The following is an 18,430-nucleotide window of genomic DNA, read 5'->3' as shown; positions in this document are numbered from 1 at the left end:
ACCAGCAGAATAGTGAGTGCAGCTCTGGGGTATAATACAGGAAGTAACTCAGGATCAGTAATGTAATGTATGTACACAGTGACTGCACCAGCAGAATAGCGAGTGCAGCTCTGGGGCATAATACAGGATGTAACTCAGGATCAGTAATGTAGTGTACACAGTGACAGCTCCAGCAGAATAGCGAGTGCAGCTCTGGGGTATAATACAGGATGTAACTCAGGATCAGTAATGTAATGTATGTACAAAGTGACTGCACGACCAGAATAGAGAGTGCAGCTCTGGAGTATAATACAGGAGGTAACTCAGGATCAGTAATATAATGTATGTACACAGTGACTGCACGAGCAGAATAGTGAGTGCAGAGCTGGAGTATAATACAGGAGGTAACTCAGGGTCAGTAATGTATGTACACAGTGACTGCACCAGCAGAATAGTGAGTGCAGCTCTGGAGTATAATACAGGATGTAACTCAGGATCAGTAATGTAATGTATGTACACAGTGACTGCACCAGCAGAATAGTGAGTGCAGCTCTGGAGTATAATACAGGAGGTAACTCTGGATCAGTAATGTAATGTATGTACACAGTGACTGCACCAGCAGAATAGTGAGTGCAGCTCTGGAGTATAATACAGGAGGTAACTCAGGATCAGTAATGTAATGTATGTACACAGTGACTGCACGAGCAGAATAGTGAGTGCAGCTCTGGAGTATAATACAGGAGGTAACTCAGGGTCAGTAATGTAATGTATGTACACAGTGACTGCACCAGCAGAATAGTGAGTGCAGCTCTGGAGTATAATACAGGATGTAACTCAGGATCAGTAATGTAATGTATGCACACAGTGACTGCACCAGCAGAATAGTGAGTGCAGCTCTGGAGTATAATACAGGAGGTAACTCAGGATCAGTAATGTAATGTATGTACACAGTGACTGCACCAGCAGAATAGTGAGTGCAGCTCTGGAGTATAATATAGGATGTAACTCAGGATCAGTAATGTAATGTATGTACACAGTGACTGCACGAGCAGAATAGTGAGTGCAGCTCTGGAGTATAATACAGGAGGTAACTCAGGGTCAGTAATGTAATGTATGTACACAGTGACTGCACCAGCAGAAAAGTGAGTGCAGCTCTGGAGCATAATAAAGGATGTAACTCAGGATCAGTAATGTAATGTATGTACACAGTGACTGCACCAGCAGAATACTGAGTGCAGCTCTGGGGTATAATACAGGATGTAACTCAGGATCAGTAATGTAATGTATGTACACAGTGACTGCACCAGCAGAATAGTGAGTGCAGCTCTGGAGTATAATACAGGATGTAACTCAGGATCGTAATGTAATGTATGTACACAGTGACTGCACCAGCAGAATAGTGAGTGCAGCTCTGGAGTATAATACAGGAGGTAACTCAGGATCAGTAATGTAATGTATGTACACAGTGACTGCACCAGCAGAATAGTGAGTGCAGCTCTGGGGTATAATACAGGATGTAACTCAGGATCAGTAATGTAATGTATGTACACAGTGACTGCACCAGCAGAATACTGAGTGCAGCTCTGGGGTATAATACAGGATGTAACTCAGGATCAGTAATGTAATGTATGTACACAGTGACTGCACCAGCAGAATAGTGAGTGCAGCTCTGGGGTATAATACAGGAGGTAACTCAGGATCAGTAATGTAATGTATGTACACAGTGACTGCACCAGCAGAATAGCGAGTGCAGCTCTGGGGCATAATACAGGATGTAACTCAGGATCAGTAATGTAGTGTACACAGTGACAGCTCCAGCAGAATAGTGAGTGCAGCTCTGGGGTATAATACAGGATGTAACTCAGGATCAGTAATGTAATGTATGTACACAGTGACTGCACGAGGAGAATAGTGAGTGCAGCTCTGGGGAATATTACAGGATGTAACTCAGGATCAGTAATGTAGTGTACACAGTGACAGCTCCAGCAGAATAGTGAGTGCAGCTCTGGGGTATAATACAGGAGGTAACTCAGGATCAGTAATGTAATGTATGTACACAGTGACTGCACCAGCAGAATAGCGAGTGCAGCTCTGGGGCATAATACAGGATGTAACTCAGGATCAGTAATGTAGTGTACACAGTGACAGCTCCAGCAGGATAGTGAGTGCAGCTCTGGGGTATAATACAGGATGTAACTCAGGATCAGTAATGTAATGTATGTACACAGTGACTGCACCAGCAGAATAGTGAGTGCAGCTCTGGAGTATAATACAGGAGGTAACTCAGGATCAGTAATGTAATGTATGTACACAGTGACTGCACCAGCAGAATAGTGAGTGCAGCTCTGGGGTATAATACAGGATGTAACTCAGGATCAGTAATGTAATGTATGTACACTGTGACTGCACCAGCAGAATAGTGAGTGCAGCTCTGGGGTATAATACAGGAGGTAACTCAGGATCAGTAATGTAATGTATGTACACAGTGACTGCACCAGCAGAATAGTGAGTGCAGCTCTGGGGAATATTACAGGATGTAACTCAGGATCAGTAATATAGTGTACACAGTGACAGCTCCAGCAGAATAGTGAGTGCTGCTCTGGAGTATAATACAGGATGTAACTCAGGATCAGTAATGTAATGTATGTACACAGTGACTGCACGAGCAGAATAGTGAGTGCAGCTCTGGAGTATAATACAGGATGTAACTCAGGATCAGTAATGTAATGTATGTACACAGTGACTGCACGAGCAGAATAGTGAGTGCAGCTCTGGAGTATAATACAGGAGGTAACTCAGGGTCAGTAATGTAATGTATGTACACAGTGACTGCACCAGCAGAATAGTGAGTGCAGCTCTGGAGTATAATACAGGAGGTAACTCAGGATCAGTAATGTAATGTATGTACACAGTGACTGCACCAGCAGAATAGTGAGTGCAGCTCTGGAGTATAATACAGGATGTAACTCAGGATCAGTAATGTAATGTATGTACACAGTGACTGCACGAGCAGAATAGTGAGTGCAGCTCTGGAGTATAATACAGGAGGTAACTCAGGGTCAGTAATGTAATGTATGTACACAGTGACTGCACCAGCAGAATAGTGAGTGCAGCTCTGGAGTATAATACAGGATGTAACTCAGGATCAGTAATGTAATGTATGTACACAGTGACTGCACCAGCAGAATAGTGAGTGCAGCTCTGGAGTATAATACAGGAGGTAACTCAGGATCAGTAATGTAATGTATGTACACAGTGACTGCACCAGCAGAATAGTGAGTGCAGCTCTGGAGTATAATACAGGATGTAACTCAGGATCAGTAATGTAATGTATGTACACAGTGACTGCACGAGCAGAATAGTGAGTGCAGCTCTGGAGTATAATACAGGAGGTAACTCAGGGTCAGTAATGTAATGTATGTACACAGTGACTGCACCAGCAGAATAGTGAGTGCAGCTCTGGGGTATAATACAGGAGGTAACTCAGGATCAGTAATGTAATGTATGTACACAGTGACTGCACCAGCAGAATAGTGAGTGCAGCTCTGGGGAATATTACAGGATGTAACTCAGTATCAGTAATGTAGTGTACACAGTGACAGCTCCAGCAGAATAGTGAGTGCTGCTCTGGAGTATAATACAGGATGTAACTCAGGATCAGTAATGTAATGTATGTACACAGTGACTGCACGAGCAGAATAGTGAGTGCAGCTCTGGAGTATAATACAGGATGTAACTCAGGATCAGTAATGTAATGTATGTACACAGTGACTGCACGAGCAGAATAGTGAGTGCAGCTCTGGAGTATAATACAGGAGGTAACTCAGGGTCAGTAATGTAATGTATGTACACCGTGACTGCACCAGCAGAATAGTGAGTGCAACTCTGGAGTATAATACAGGATGTAACTCAGGATCAGTAATGTAATGTATGTACACAGTGACTGCACCAGCAGAATAGTGAGTGCAGCTCTGGAGTATAATACAGGAGGTAACTCAGGATCAGTAATGTAATGTATGTACACAGTGACTGCACCAGCAGAATAGTGAGTGCAGCTCTGGAGTATAATACAGGATGTAACTCAGGATCAGTAATGTAATGTATGTACACAGTGACTGCACGAGCAGAATAGTGAGTGCAGCTCTGGAGTATAATACAGGAGGTAACTCAGGGTCAGTAATGTAATGTATGTACACAGTGACTGCACCAGCAGAATAGTGAGTGCAGCTCTGGAGTATAATACAGGATGTAACTCAGGATCAGTAATGTAATGTATGTACACAGTGACTGCACCAGCAGAATAGTGAGTGCAGCTCTGGAGTATAATACAGGAGGTAACTCAGGATCAGTAATGTAATGTATGTACACAGTGACTGCACCAGCAGAATAGTGAGTGCAGCTCTGGGGTATAATACAGGATGTAACTCAGGATCAGTAATGTAATGTATGTACACAGTGACTGCACCAGCAGAATAGTGAGTGCAGCTCTGGGGTATAATACAGGATGTAACTCAGGATCAGTAATGTAATGTATGTACACAGTGACTGCACCAGCAGAATAGTGAGTGCAGCTCTGGGGTATAATACAGGAGGTAACTCAGGATCAGTAATGTAATGTATGTACACAGTGACTGCACCAGCAGAATAGCGAGTGCAGCTCTGGGGCATAATACAGGATGTAACTCAGGATCAGTAATGTAGTGTACACAGTGACATCTCCAGCAGAATAGTGAGTGCAGCTCTGGGGTATAATACAGGATGTAACTCAGGATCAGTAATGTAATGTATGTACACAGTGACTGCACCAGCAGAATAGTGAGTGCAGCTCTGGGGAATATTACAGGAAGTAACTCAGGATCAGTAATGTAGTGTACACAGTGACAGCTCCAGCAGAATATTGAGTGCAGCTCTGGGGTATAATACAGGAGGTAACTCAGGATCAGTAATGTAATGTATGTACACAGTGACTGCACCAGCAGAATAGTGAGTGCAGCTCTGGGGAATATTACAGGATGTAACTCAGGATCAGTAATGTAGTGTACACAGTGACAGCTCCAGCAGAATAGTGAGTGCAGCTCTGGGGTATAATACAGGATGTAAGTCAGGATCAGTAATGTAATGTATGTACACAGTGACTGCACCAGCAGAATAGTGAGTGCAGCTCTGGGGTATAATACAGGATGTAACTCAGGATCAGTAATGTAATGTATGTACACAGTGACTGCACCAGCAGAATAGTGAGTGCAGCTCTGGGGTATAATACAGGATGTAACTCAGGATCAGTAATGTAATGTATGTACACAGTGACTGCACCAGCAGAATAGTGAGTGCAGCTCTGGGGTATAATACAGGAAGTAACTCAGGATCAGTAATGTAATGTATGTACACAGTGACTGCACCAGCAGAATAGCGAGTGCAGCTCTGGGGCATAATACAGGATGTAACTCAGGATCAGTAATGTAGTGTACACAGTGACAGCTCCAGCAGAATAGCGAGTGCAGCTCTGGGGTATAATACAGGATGTAACTCAGGATCAGTAATGTAATGTATGTACACAGTGACTGCACAAGCAGAATAGTGAGTGCAGCTCTGGGGAATATTACAGGATGTAACTCAGGATCAGTAATGTAGTGTACACAGTGACAGCTCCAGCAGAATAGTGAGTGCAGCTCTGGGGTATAATACAGGATGTAAGTCAGGATCAGTAATGTAATGTATGTACACAGTGACTGCACCAGCAGAATAGTGAGTGCAGCTCTGGGGTATAATACAGGATGTAAGTCAGGATCAGTAATGTAATGTATGTACACAGTGACTGCACCAGCAGAATAGTGAGTGCAGCTCTGGGGTATAATACAGGATGTAACTCAGGATCAGTAATGTAATGTATGTACACAGTGACTGCACCAGCAGAATAGTGAGTGCAGCTCTGGGGTATAATACAGGAAGTAACTCAGGATCAGTAATGTAATGTATGTACACAGTGACTGCACCAGCAGAATAGCGAGTGCAGCTCTGGGGCATAATACAGGATGTAACTCAGGATCAGTAATGTAGTGTACACAGTGACAGCTCCAGCAGAATAGCGAGTGCAGCTCTGGGGTATAATACAGGATGTAACTCAGGATCAGTAATGTAATGTATGTACACAGTGACTGCACCAGCAGAATAGTGAGTGCAGCTCTGGAGTATAATACAGGATGTAACTCAGGATTAGTAATGTAATGTATGTACACAGTGACTGCACCAGCAGAATAGTGAGTGCTGCTCTGGAGTATAATACAGGATGTAACTCAGGATTAGTAATGTAATGTATGTACACAGTGACTGCACCAGCAGAATAGTGAGTGCAGCTCTGGGGTATAATACAGGATGTAACTCAGGATCAGTAATGTAATGTATGTACACAGTGACTGCACCAGCAGAATAGTGAGTGCAGCTCTGGGGTATAATACAGGATGTAACTCAGGATCAGTAATGTAATGTATGTACACAGTGACTGCACCAGCAGAATAGTGAGTGCAGCTCTGGGGTATAATACAGGAGGTAACTCAGGATCAGTAATGTAATGTATGTACACAGTGACTGCACCAGCAGAATAGCGAGTGCAGCTCTGGGGCATAATACAGGATGTAACTCAGGATCAGTAATGTAGTGTACACAGTGACAGCTCCAGCAGAATAGTGAGTGCAGCTCTGGGGTATAATACAGGATGTAACTCAGGATCAGTAATGTAATGTATGTACACAGTGACTGCACCAGCAGAATAGTGAGTGCAGCTCTGGGGAATATTACAGGAAGTAACTCAGGATCAGTAATGTAGTGTACACAGTGACAGCTCCAGCAGAATAGTGAGTGCAGCTCTTGGGTATAATACAGGATGTAACTCAGGATCAGTAATGTAATGTATGTACACAGTGACTGCACCAGGAGAATAGTGAGTGCAGCTCTGGGGAATATTACAGGATGTAACTCAGGATCAGTAATGTAGTGTACACAGTGACAGCTCCAGCAGAATAGTGAGTGCAGCTCTGGGGTATAATACAGGATGTAAGTCAGGATCAGTAATGTAATGTATGTACACAGTGACTGCACCAGCAGAATAGTGAGTGCAGCTCTGGGGTATAATACAGGATGTAACTCAGGATCAGTAATGTAATGTATGTACACAGTGACTGCACCAGCAGAATAGTGAGTGCAGCTCTGGGGTATAATACAGGATGTAACTCAGGATCAGTAATGTAATGTATGTACACAGTGACTGCACCAGCAGAATAGTGAGTGCAGCTCTGGGGTATAATACAGGAAGTAACTCAGGATCAGTAATGTAATGTATGTACACAGTGACTGCACCAGCAGAATAGCGAGTGCAGCTCTGGGGCATAATACAGGATGTAACTCAGGATCAGTAATGTAGTGTACACAGTGACAGCTCCAGCAGAATAGCGAGTGCAGCTCTGGGGTATAATACAGGATGTAACTCAGGATCAGTAATGTAATGTATGTACACAGTGACTGCACCAGCAGAATAGTGAGTGCAGCTCTGGGGAATATTACAGGATGTAACTCAGGATCAGTAATGTAGTGTACACAGTGACAGCTCCAGCAGAATAGTGAGTGCAGCTCTGGGGTATAATACAGGATGTAACTCAGGATCAGTAATGTAATGTATGTATACAGTGACTGCACCAGCAGAATAGTGAGTGCAGCTCTGGGGTATAATACAGGATGTAACTCAGGATCAGTAATGTAATGTATGTACACAGTGACTGCACCAGCAGAATAGTGAGTGCAGCTCTGGGGTATAATACAGGATGTAACTCAGGATCAGTAATGTATGTACACAGTGACTGCACCAGCAGAATAGTGAGTGCAGCTCTGGGGTATAATACAGGATGTAAGTCAGGATCAGTAATGTAATGTATGTACACAGTGACTGCACCAGCAGAATAGTGAGTGCAGCTCTGGGGTATAATACAGGATGTAACTCAGGATCAGTAATGTAATGTATGTACACAGTGACTGCACCAGCAGAATAGTGAGTGCAGCTCTGGGGTATAATACAGGATGTAACTCAGGATCAGTAATGTAATGTATGTACACAGTGACTGCACCAGCAGAATAGTGAGTGCAGCTCTGGGGTATAATACAGGAAGTAACTCAGGATCAGTAATGTAATGTATGTACACAGTGACTGCACCAGCAGAATAGCGAGTGCAGCTCTGGGGCATAATACAGGATGTAACTCAGGATCAGTAATGTAGTGTACACAGTGACAGCTCCAGCAGAATAGCGAGTGCAGCTCTGGGGTATAATACAGGATGTAACTCAGGATCAGTAATGTAATGTATGTACACAGTGACTGCACCAGCAGAATAGTGAGTGCATCTCTGGAGTATAATACAGGATGTAACTCAGGATTAGTAATGTAATGTATGTACACAGTGACTGCACCAGCAGAATAGTGAGTGCTGCTCTGGAGTATAATACAGGATGTAACTCAGGATTAGTAATGTAATGTATGTACACAGTGACTGCACGAGCAGAATAGTGAGTGCAGCTCTGGGGTATAATACAGGATGTAACTCAGGATCAGTAATGTAATGTATGTACACAGTGACTGCACCAGCAGAATAGTGAGTGCAGCTCTGGAGTATAATACAGGATGTAACTCAGGATTAGTAATGTAATGTATGTACACAGTGACTGCACCAGCAGAATAGTGAGTGCAGCTCTGGGGTATAATACAGGATGTAACTCAGGATCAGTAATGTAATGTATGTACACAGTGACTGCACCAGCAGAATAGTGAGTGCTGCTCTGGAGTATAATACAGGATGTAACTCAGGATTAGTAATGTAATGTATGTACACAGTGACTGCACCAGCAGAATAGTGAATGCAGCTCTGGGGTATAATACAGGATGTAACTCAGGATCAGTAATGTAATGTATGTACACAGTGACTGCACCAGCAGAATAGTGAGTGCAGCTCTGGGGTATAATACAGGATGTAACTCAGGATCAGTAATGTAATGTATGTACACAGTGACTGCACCAGCAGAATAGTGAGTGCAGCTCTGGGGTATAATACAGGATGTAACTCAGGATCAGTAATGTAATGTATGTACACAGTGACTGCACCAGCAGAATAGTGAGTGCAGCTCTGGAGTATAATACAGGATGTAACTCAGGATTAGTAATGTAATGTATGTACACAGTGACTGCACCAGCAGAATAGTGAGTGCTGCTCTGGAGTATAATACAGGATGTAACTCAGGATTAGTAATGTAATGTATGTACACAGTGACTGCACCAGCAGAATAGTGAGTGCAGCTCTGGAGTATAATACAGGATGTAACTCAGGATTAGTAATGTAATGTATGTACACAGTGACTGCACCAGCAGAATAGTGAGTGCAGCTCTGGGGTATAATACAGGATGTAACTCAGGATCAGTAATGTAATGTATGTACACAGTGACTGCACCAGCAGAATAGTGAGTGCTGCTCTGGAGTATAATACAGGATGTAACTCAGGATTAGTAATGTAATGTATGTACACAGTGACTGCACCAGCAGAATAGTGAGTGCTGCTCTGGAGTATAATACAGGATGTAACTCAGGATTAGTAATGTAATGTATGTACACAGTGACTGCACCAGCAGAATAGTGAGTGCAGCTCTGGAGTATAATACAGGATGTAACTCAGGATTAGTAATGTAATGTATGTACACAGTGACTGCACCAGCAGAATAGTGAGTGCAGCTCTGGAGTATAATACAGGATGTAACTCAGGATTAGTAATGTAATGTATGTACACAGTGACTGCACCAGCAGAATAGTGAGTGCAGCTCTGGGGTATAATACAGGATGTAACTCAGGATCAGTAATGTAATGTATGTACACAGTGACTGCACCAGCAGAATAGTGAGTGCAGCTCTGGGGTATAATACAGGATGTAACTCAGGATCAGTAATGTAATGTATGTACACAGTGACTGCACCAGCAGAATAGTGAGTGCTGCTCTGGAGTATAATACAGGATGTAACTCAGGATTAGTAATGTAATGTATGTACACAGTGACTGCACCAGCAGAATAGTGAGTGCAGCTCTGGGGTATAATACAGGATGTAAGTCAGGATCAGTAATGTAATGTATGTACACAGTGACTGCACCAGCAGAATAGTGAGTGCTGCTCTGGAGTATAATACAGGATGTAACTCAGGATTAGTAATGTAATGTATGTACACAGTGACTGCACCAGCAGAATAGTGAGTGCAGCTCTGGGGTATAATACAGGATGTAACTCAGGATCAGTAATGTAATGTATGTACACAGTGACTGCACCAGCAGAATAGTGAGTGCAGCTCTGGGGTATAATACAGGAAGTAACTCAGGATCAGTAATGTAATGTATGTACACAGTGACTGCACCTGCAGAATAGCGAGTGCAGCTCTGGGGCATAATACAGGATGTAACTCAGGATCAGTAATGTAGTGTACACAGTGACAGCTCCAGCAGAATAGCGAGTGCAGCTCTGGGGTATAATACAGGATGTAACTCAGGATCAGTAATGTAATGTATGTACACAGTGACTGCACCAGCAGAATAGTGAGTGCAGCTCTGGGGTATAATACAGGATGTAACTCAGGATCAGTAATGTAATGTATGTACACAGTGACTGCACCAGCAGAATAGTGAGTGCAGCTCTGGGGTATAATACAGGATGTAACTCAGGATCAGTAATGTATGTACACAGTGACTGCACCAGCAGAATAGTGAGTGCAGCTCTGGGGTATAATACAGGATGTAAGTCAGGATCAGTAATGTAATGTATGTACACAGTGACTGCACCAGCAGAATAGTGAGTGCAGCTCTGGGGTATAATACAGGATGTAACTCAGGATCAGTAATGTAATGTATGTACACAGTGACTGCACCAGCAGAATAGTGAGTGCAGCTCTGGGGTATAATACAGGATGTAACTCAGGATCAGTAATGTAATGTATGTACACAGTGACTGCACCAGCAGAATAGTGAGTGCAGCTCTGGGGTATAATACAGGAAGTAATTCAGGATCAGTAATGTAATGTATGTACACAGTGACTGCACCAGCAGAATAGCGAGTGCAGCTCTGGGGCATAATACAGGATGTAACTCAGGATCAGTAATGTAGTGTACACAGTGACAGCTCCAGCAGAATAGCGAGTGCAGCTCTGGGGTATAATACAGGATGTAACTCAGGATCAGTAATGTAATGTATGTACACAGTGACTGCACCAGCAGAATAGTGAGTGCAGCTCTGGAGTATAATACAGGATGTAACTCAGGATTAGTAATGTAATGTATGTACACAGTGACTGCACCAGCAGAATAGTGAGTGCTGCTCTGGAGTATAATACAGGATGTAACTCAGGATTAGTAATGTAATGTATGTACACAGTGACTGCACCAGCAGAATAGTGAGTGCAGCTCTGGGGTATAATACAGGATGTAACTCAGGATCAGTAATGTAATGTATGTACACAGTGACTGCACCAGCAGAATAGTGAGTGCAGCTCTGGAGTATAATACAGGATGTAACTCAGGATTAGTAATGTAATGTATGTACACAGTGACTGCACCAGCAGAATAGTGAGTGCAGCTCTGGGGTATAATACAGGATGTAACTCAGGATCAGTAATGTAATGTATGTACACAGTGACTGCACCAGCAGAATAGTGAGTGCTGCTCTGGAGTATAATACAGGATGTAACTCAGGATTAGTAATGTAATGTATGTACACAGTGACTGCACCAGCAGAATAGTGAGTGCAGCTCTGGGGTATAATACAGGATGTAACTCAGGATCAGTAATGTAATGTATGTACACAGTGACTGCACCAGCAGAATAGTGAGTGCAGCTCTGGGGTATAATACAGGATGTAACTCAGGATCAGTAATGTAATGTATGTACACAGTGACTGCACCAGCAGAATAGTGAGTGCAGCTCTGGGGTATAATACAGGATGTAACTCAGGATCAGTAATGTAATGTATGTACACAGTGACTGCACCAGCAGAATAGTGAGTGCAGCTCTGGAGTATAATACAGGATGTAACTCAGGATTAGTAATGTAATGTATGTACACAGTGACTGCACCAGCAGAATAGTGAGTGCTGCTCTGGAGTATAATACAGGATGTAACTCAGGATTAGTAATGTAATGTATGTACACAGTGACTGCACCAGCAGAATAGTGAGTGCAGCTCTGGAGTATAATACAGGATGTAACTCAGGATTAGTAATGTAATGTATGTACACAGTGACTGCACCAGCAGAATAGTGAGTGCAGCTCTGGGGTATAATACAGGATGTAACTCAGGATCAGTAATGTAATGTATGTACACAGTGACTGCACCAGCAGAATAGTGAGTGCTGCTCTGGAGTATAATACAGGATGTAACTCAGGATTAGTAATGTAATGTATGTACACAGTGACTGCACCAGCAGAATAGTGAGTGCTGCTCTGGAGTATAATACAGGATGTAACTCAGGATTAGTAATGTAATGTATGTACACAGTGACTGCACCAGCAGAATAGTGAGTGCAGCTCTGGAGTATAATACAGGATGTAACTCAGGATTAGTAATGTAATGTATGTACACAGTGACTGCACCAGCAGAATAGTGAGTGCAGCTCTGGGGTATAATACAGGATGTAACTCAGGATCAGTAATGTAATGTATGTACACAGTGACTGCACCAGCAGAATAGTGAGTGCAGCTCTGGGGTATAATACAGGATGTAACTCAGGATCAGTAATGTAATGTATGTACACAGTGACTGCACCAGCAGAATAGTGAGTGCTGCTCTGGAGTATAATACAGGATGTAACTCAGGATTAGTAATGTAATGTATGTACACAGTGACTGCACCAGCAGAATAGTGAGTGCAGCTCTGGGGTATAATACAGGATGTAAGTCAGGATCAATAATGTAATGTATGTACACAGTGACTGCACCAGCAGAATAGTGAGTGCAGCTCTGGGGTATAATACAGGATGTAACTCAGGATTAGTAATGTAATGTATGTACACAGTGACTGCACCAGCAGAATAGCGAGTGCAGCTCTGGAGTATAATACAGGAGGTAACTCAGGATTAGTAATGTAATGTATGTACACAGTGACAGCACCAGCAGAATAGTGAGTGCAGCTCTGGGGTATAATACAGGATGTAACTCAGGATTAGTAATGTAATGTATGTACACAGTGACTGCACCAGCAGAATAGTGAGTGCAGCTCTGGAGTATAATACAGGATGTAACTCAGGATCAGTAATGTAATGTATGTACACAGTGACTGCACCAGCAGAATAGTGAGTGCAGCTCTGGAGTATAATACAGGATGTAACTCAGGATCAGTAATGTAATGTATGTACACAGTGACTGCACCAGCAGAATAGTGAGTGCAGCTCTGGAGTATAATACAGGATGTAACTCAGGATTAGTAATGTAATGTATGTACACAGTGACTGCACCAGCAGAATAGTGAGTGCAGCTCTGGAGTATAATACAGGATGTAACTCAGGATCAGTAATGTAATGTATGTACACAGTGACTGCACCAGCAGAATAGTGAGTGCAGCTCTGGAGTATAATACAGGATGTAACTCAGGATCAGTAATGTAATGTATGTACACAGTGACTGCACCAGCAGAATAGTGAGTGCAGCTCTGGAGTATAATACAGGAGGTAACTCAGGATCAGTAATGTAATGTATGTACACAGTGACTGCACCAGCAGAATAGTGAGTGCAGCTCTGGAGTATAATACAGGAGGTAACTCAGGGTCAGTAATGTAATGTATGTACACAGTGACTGCACCAGCAGAATAGTGAGTGCAGCTCTGGAGTATAATACAGGATGTAACTCAGGATTAGTAATGTAATGTATGTACACAGTGACTGCACCAGCAGAATAGTGAGTGCAGCTCTGGGGTATAATACAGGATGTAACTCAGGATCAGTAATGTAATGTATGTACACAGTGACTGCACCAGCAGAATAGTGAGTGCAGCTCTGGGGTATAATACAGGATGTAACTCAGGATCAGTAATGTAATGTATGTACACAGTGACTGCACCAGCAGAATAGTGAGTGCTGCTCTGGAGTATAATACAGGATGTAACTCAGGATTAGTAATGTAATGTATGTACACAGTGACTGCACCAGCAGAATAGTGAGTGCAGCTCTGGGGTATAATACAGGATGTAAGTCAGGATCAATAATGTAATGTATGTACACAGTGACTGCACCAGCAGAATAGTGAGTGCAGCTCTGGGGTATAATACAGGATGTAACTCAGGATTAGTAATGTAATGTATGTACACAGTGACTGCACCAGCAGAATAGCGAGTGCAGCTCTGGAGTATAATACAGGAGGTAACTCAGGATTAGTAATGTAATGTATGTACACAGTGACTGCACCAGCAGAATAGTGAGTGCAGCTCTGGGGTATAATACAGGATGTAACTCAGGATTAGTAATGTAATGTATGTACACAGTGACTGCACCAGCAGAATAGTGAGTGCAGCTCTGGGGTATAATACAGGATGTAACTCAGGATTAGTAATGTAATGTATGTACACAGTGACTGCACCAGCAGAATAGTGAGTGCAGCTCTGGGGTATAATACAGGATGTAACTCAGGATTAGTAATGTAATGTATGTACACAGTGACTGCACCAGCAGAATAGTGAGTGCAGCTCTGGAGTATAATACAGGATGTAACTCAGGATCAGTAATGTAATGTATGTACACAGTGACTGCACCAGCAGAATAGTGAGTGCAGCTCTGGAGTATAATACAGGATGTAACTCAGGATCAGTAATGTAATGTATGTACACAGTGACTGCACCAGCAGAATAGTGAGTGCAGCTCTGGAGTATAATACAGGATGTAACTCAGGATTAGTAATGTAATGTATGTACACAGTGACTGCACCAGCAGAATAGTGAGTGCAGCTCTGGAGTATAATACAGGATGTAACTCAGGATCAGTAATGTAATGTATGTACACAGTGACTGCACCAGCAGAATAGTGAGTGCAGCTCTGGAGTATAATACAGGATGTAACTCAGGATCAGTAATGTAATGTATGTACACAGTGACTGCACCAGCAGAATAGTGAGTGCAGCTCTGGAGTATAATACAGGAGGTAACTCAGGATCAGTAATGTAATGTATGTACACAGTGACTGCACCAGCAGAATAGTGAGTGCAGCTCTGGAGTATAATACAGGAGGTAACTCAGGGTCAGTAATGTAATGTATGTACACAGTGACTGCACCAGCAGAATAGTGAGTGCAGCTCTGGAGTATAATACAGGATGTAACTCAGGATTAGTAATGTAATGTATGTACACAGTGACTGCACCAGCAGAATAGTGAGTGCAGCTCTGGAGTATAATACAGGATGTAACTCAGGATCAGTAATGTAATGTATGTACACAGTGACTGCACCAGCAGAATAGTGAGTGCAGCTCTGGAGTATAATACAGGATGTAACTCAGGATCAGTAATGTAATGTATGTACACAGTGACTGCACCAGCAGAATAGTGAGTGCAGCTCTGGAGTATAATACAGGAGGTAACTCAGGATCAGTAATGTAATGTATGTACACAGTGACTGCACCAGCAGAATAGTGAGTGCAGCTCTGGAGTATAATACAGGATGTAACTCAGGATTAGTAATGTAATGTATGTACACAGTGACTGCACCAGCAGAATAGTGAGTGCAGCTCTGGAGTATAATACAGGATGTAACTCAGGATCAGTAATGTAATGTATGTACACAGTGACTGCACCAGCAGAATAGTGAGTGCAGCTCTGGAGTATAATACAGGATGTAACTCAGGATTAGTAATGTAATGTATGTACACAGTGACTGCACCAGCAGAATAGTGAGTGCAGCTCTGGAGTATAATACAGGGTGTAACTCAGGATCAGTAATGTAATGTATGTACACAGTGACTGCACCAGCAGAATAGTGAGTGCAGCTCTGGAGTATAATACAGGGTGTAACTCAGGATTAGTAATGTAATGTATGTACACAGTGACTGCACCAGCAGAATAGTGAGTGCAGCTCTGGGGTATAATACAGGATGTAACTCAGGATCAGTAATGTAATGTATGTACACAGTGACTGCACCAGCAGAATAGTGAGGGCAGCTCTGGAGTATAATACAGGAGGTAACTCGGGATCAGTAATGTATGTACACAGTGACTGCACCAGCAGAATAGTGAGTGCAGCTCTGGGGTATAATACAGGATGTAACTCAGGATTAGTAATGTAATGTATGTACACAGTGACTGCACCAGCAGAATAGTGAGTGCTGCTCTGGAGTATAATACAGGATGTAACTCAGGATTAGTAATGTAATGTATGTACATAGTGACTGCACCAGCAGAATAGTGAGTGCTGCTCTGGAGTATAATACAGGGTGTAACTCAGGATTAGTAATGTAATGTATGTACACAGTGACTGCACCAGCAGAATAGTGAGTGCAGCTCTGGAGTATAATACAGGGTGTAACTCAGGATTAGTAATGTAATGTATGTACACAGTGACTGCACCAGCAGAATAGTGAGTGCAGCTCTGGGGTATAATACAGGATGTAACTCAGGATCAGTAATGTAATGTATGTACACAGTGACTGCACCAGCAGAATAGTGAGGGCAGCTCTGGAGTATAATACAGGAGGTAACTCGGGATCAGTAATGTAATGTATGTACACAGTGACTGCACCAGCAGAATAGTGAGTGCTGCTCTGGAGTATAATACAGGATGTAACTCAGGATTAGTAATGTAATGTATGTACACAGTGACTGCACCAGCAGAATAGTGAGTGCAGCTCTGGAGTATAATACAGGGTGTAACTCAGGATTAGTAATGTAATGTATGTACACAGTGACTGCACCAGCAGAATAGTGAGTGCAGCTCTGGGGTATAATACAGGATGTAACTCAGGATCAGTAATGTAATGTATGTACACAGTGACTGCACCAGCAGAATAGTGAGGGCAGCTCTGGAGTATAATACAGGAGGTAACTCGGGATCAGTAATGTAATGTATGTACACAGTGACTGCACCAGCAGAATAGTGAGTGCAGCTCTGGGGTATAATACAGGATGTAACTCAGGATTAGTAATGTAATGTATGTACACAGTGACTGCACCAGCAGAATAGTGAGTGCTGCTCTGGAGTATAATACAGGATGTAACTCAGGATTAGTAATGTAATGTATGTACACAGTGACTGCACCAGCAGAATAGTGAGTGCAGCTCTGGAGTATAATACAGGGTGTAACTCAGGATTAGTAATGTAATGTATGTACACAGTGACTGCACCAGCAGAATAGTGAGTGCAGCTCTGGGGTATAATACAGGATGTAACTCAGGATCAGTAATGTAATGTATGTACACAGTGACTGCACCAGCAGAATAGTGAGGGCAGCTCTGGAGTATAATACAGGAGGTAACTCGGGATCAGTAATGTAATGTATGTACACAGTGACTGCACCAGCAGAATAGTGAGTGCTGCTCTGGAGTATAATACAGGATGTAACTCAGGATTAGTAATGTAATGTATGTACACAGTGACTGCACCAGCAGAATAGTGAGTGCAGCTCTGGAGTATAATACAGGGTGTAACTCAGGATTAGTAATGTAATGTATGTACACAGTGACTGCACCAGCAGAATAGTGAGTGCAGCTCTGGGGTATAATACAGGATGTAACTCAGGATCAGTAATGTAATGTATGTACACAGTGACTGCACCAGCAGAATAGTGAGGGCAGCTCTGGAGTATAATACAGGAGGTAACTCGGGATCAGTAATGTAATGTATGTACACAGTGACTGCACCAGCAGAATAGTGAGTGCAGCTCTGGGGTATAATACAGGATGTAACTCAGGATTAGTAATGTAATGTATGTACACAGTGACTGCACCAGCAGAATAGTGAGTGCTGCTCTGGAGTATAATACAGGATGTAACTCAGGATTAGTAATGTAATGTATGTACACAGTGACTGCACCAGCAGAATAGTGAGTGCAGCTCTGGAGTATAATACAGGGTGTAACTCAGGATTAGTAATGTAATGTATGTACACAGTGACTGCACCAGCAGAATAGTGAGTGCAGCTCTGGGGTATAATACAGGATGTAACTCAGGATCAGTAATGTAATGTATGTACACAGTGACTGCACCAGCAGAATAGTGAGGGCAGCTCTGGAGTATAATACAGGAGGTAACTCGGGATCAGTAATGTAATGTATGTACACAGTGACTGCACCAGCAGAATAGTGAGTGCAGCTCTGGGGTATAATACAGGATGTAACTCAGGATTAGTAATGTAATGTATGTACACAGTGACTGCACCAGCAGAATAGTGAGTGCAGCTCTGGGGTATAATACAGG

The sequence above is a fragment of the Dendrobates tinctorius genome, unplaced genomic scaffold (genome assembly GCF_039654945.1).
Source record: "Dendrobates tinctorius isolate UK_male_01 unplaced genomic scaffold, ASM3965494v1 ptg000332l, whole genome shotgun sequence".
Classification (NCBI taxonomy): Eukaryota; Metazoa; Chordata; class Amphibia; order Anura; family Dendrobatidae; genus Dendrobates; species Dendrobates tinctorius.
The sequence above is the reverse complement of the archived record's forward strand: the minus strand, read 5'-3'. Positions refer to the sequence as shown.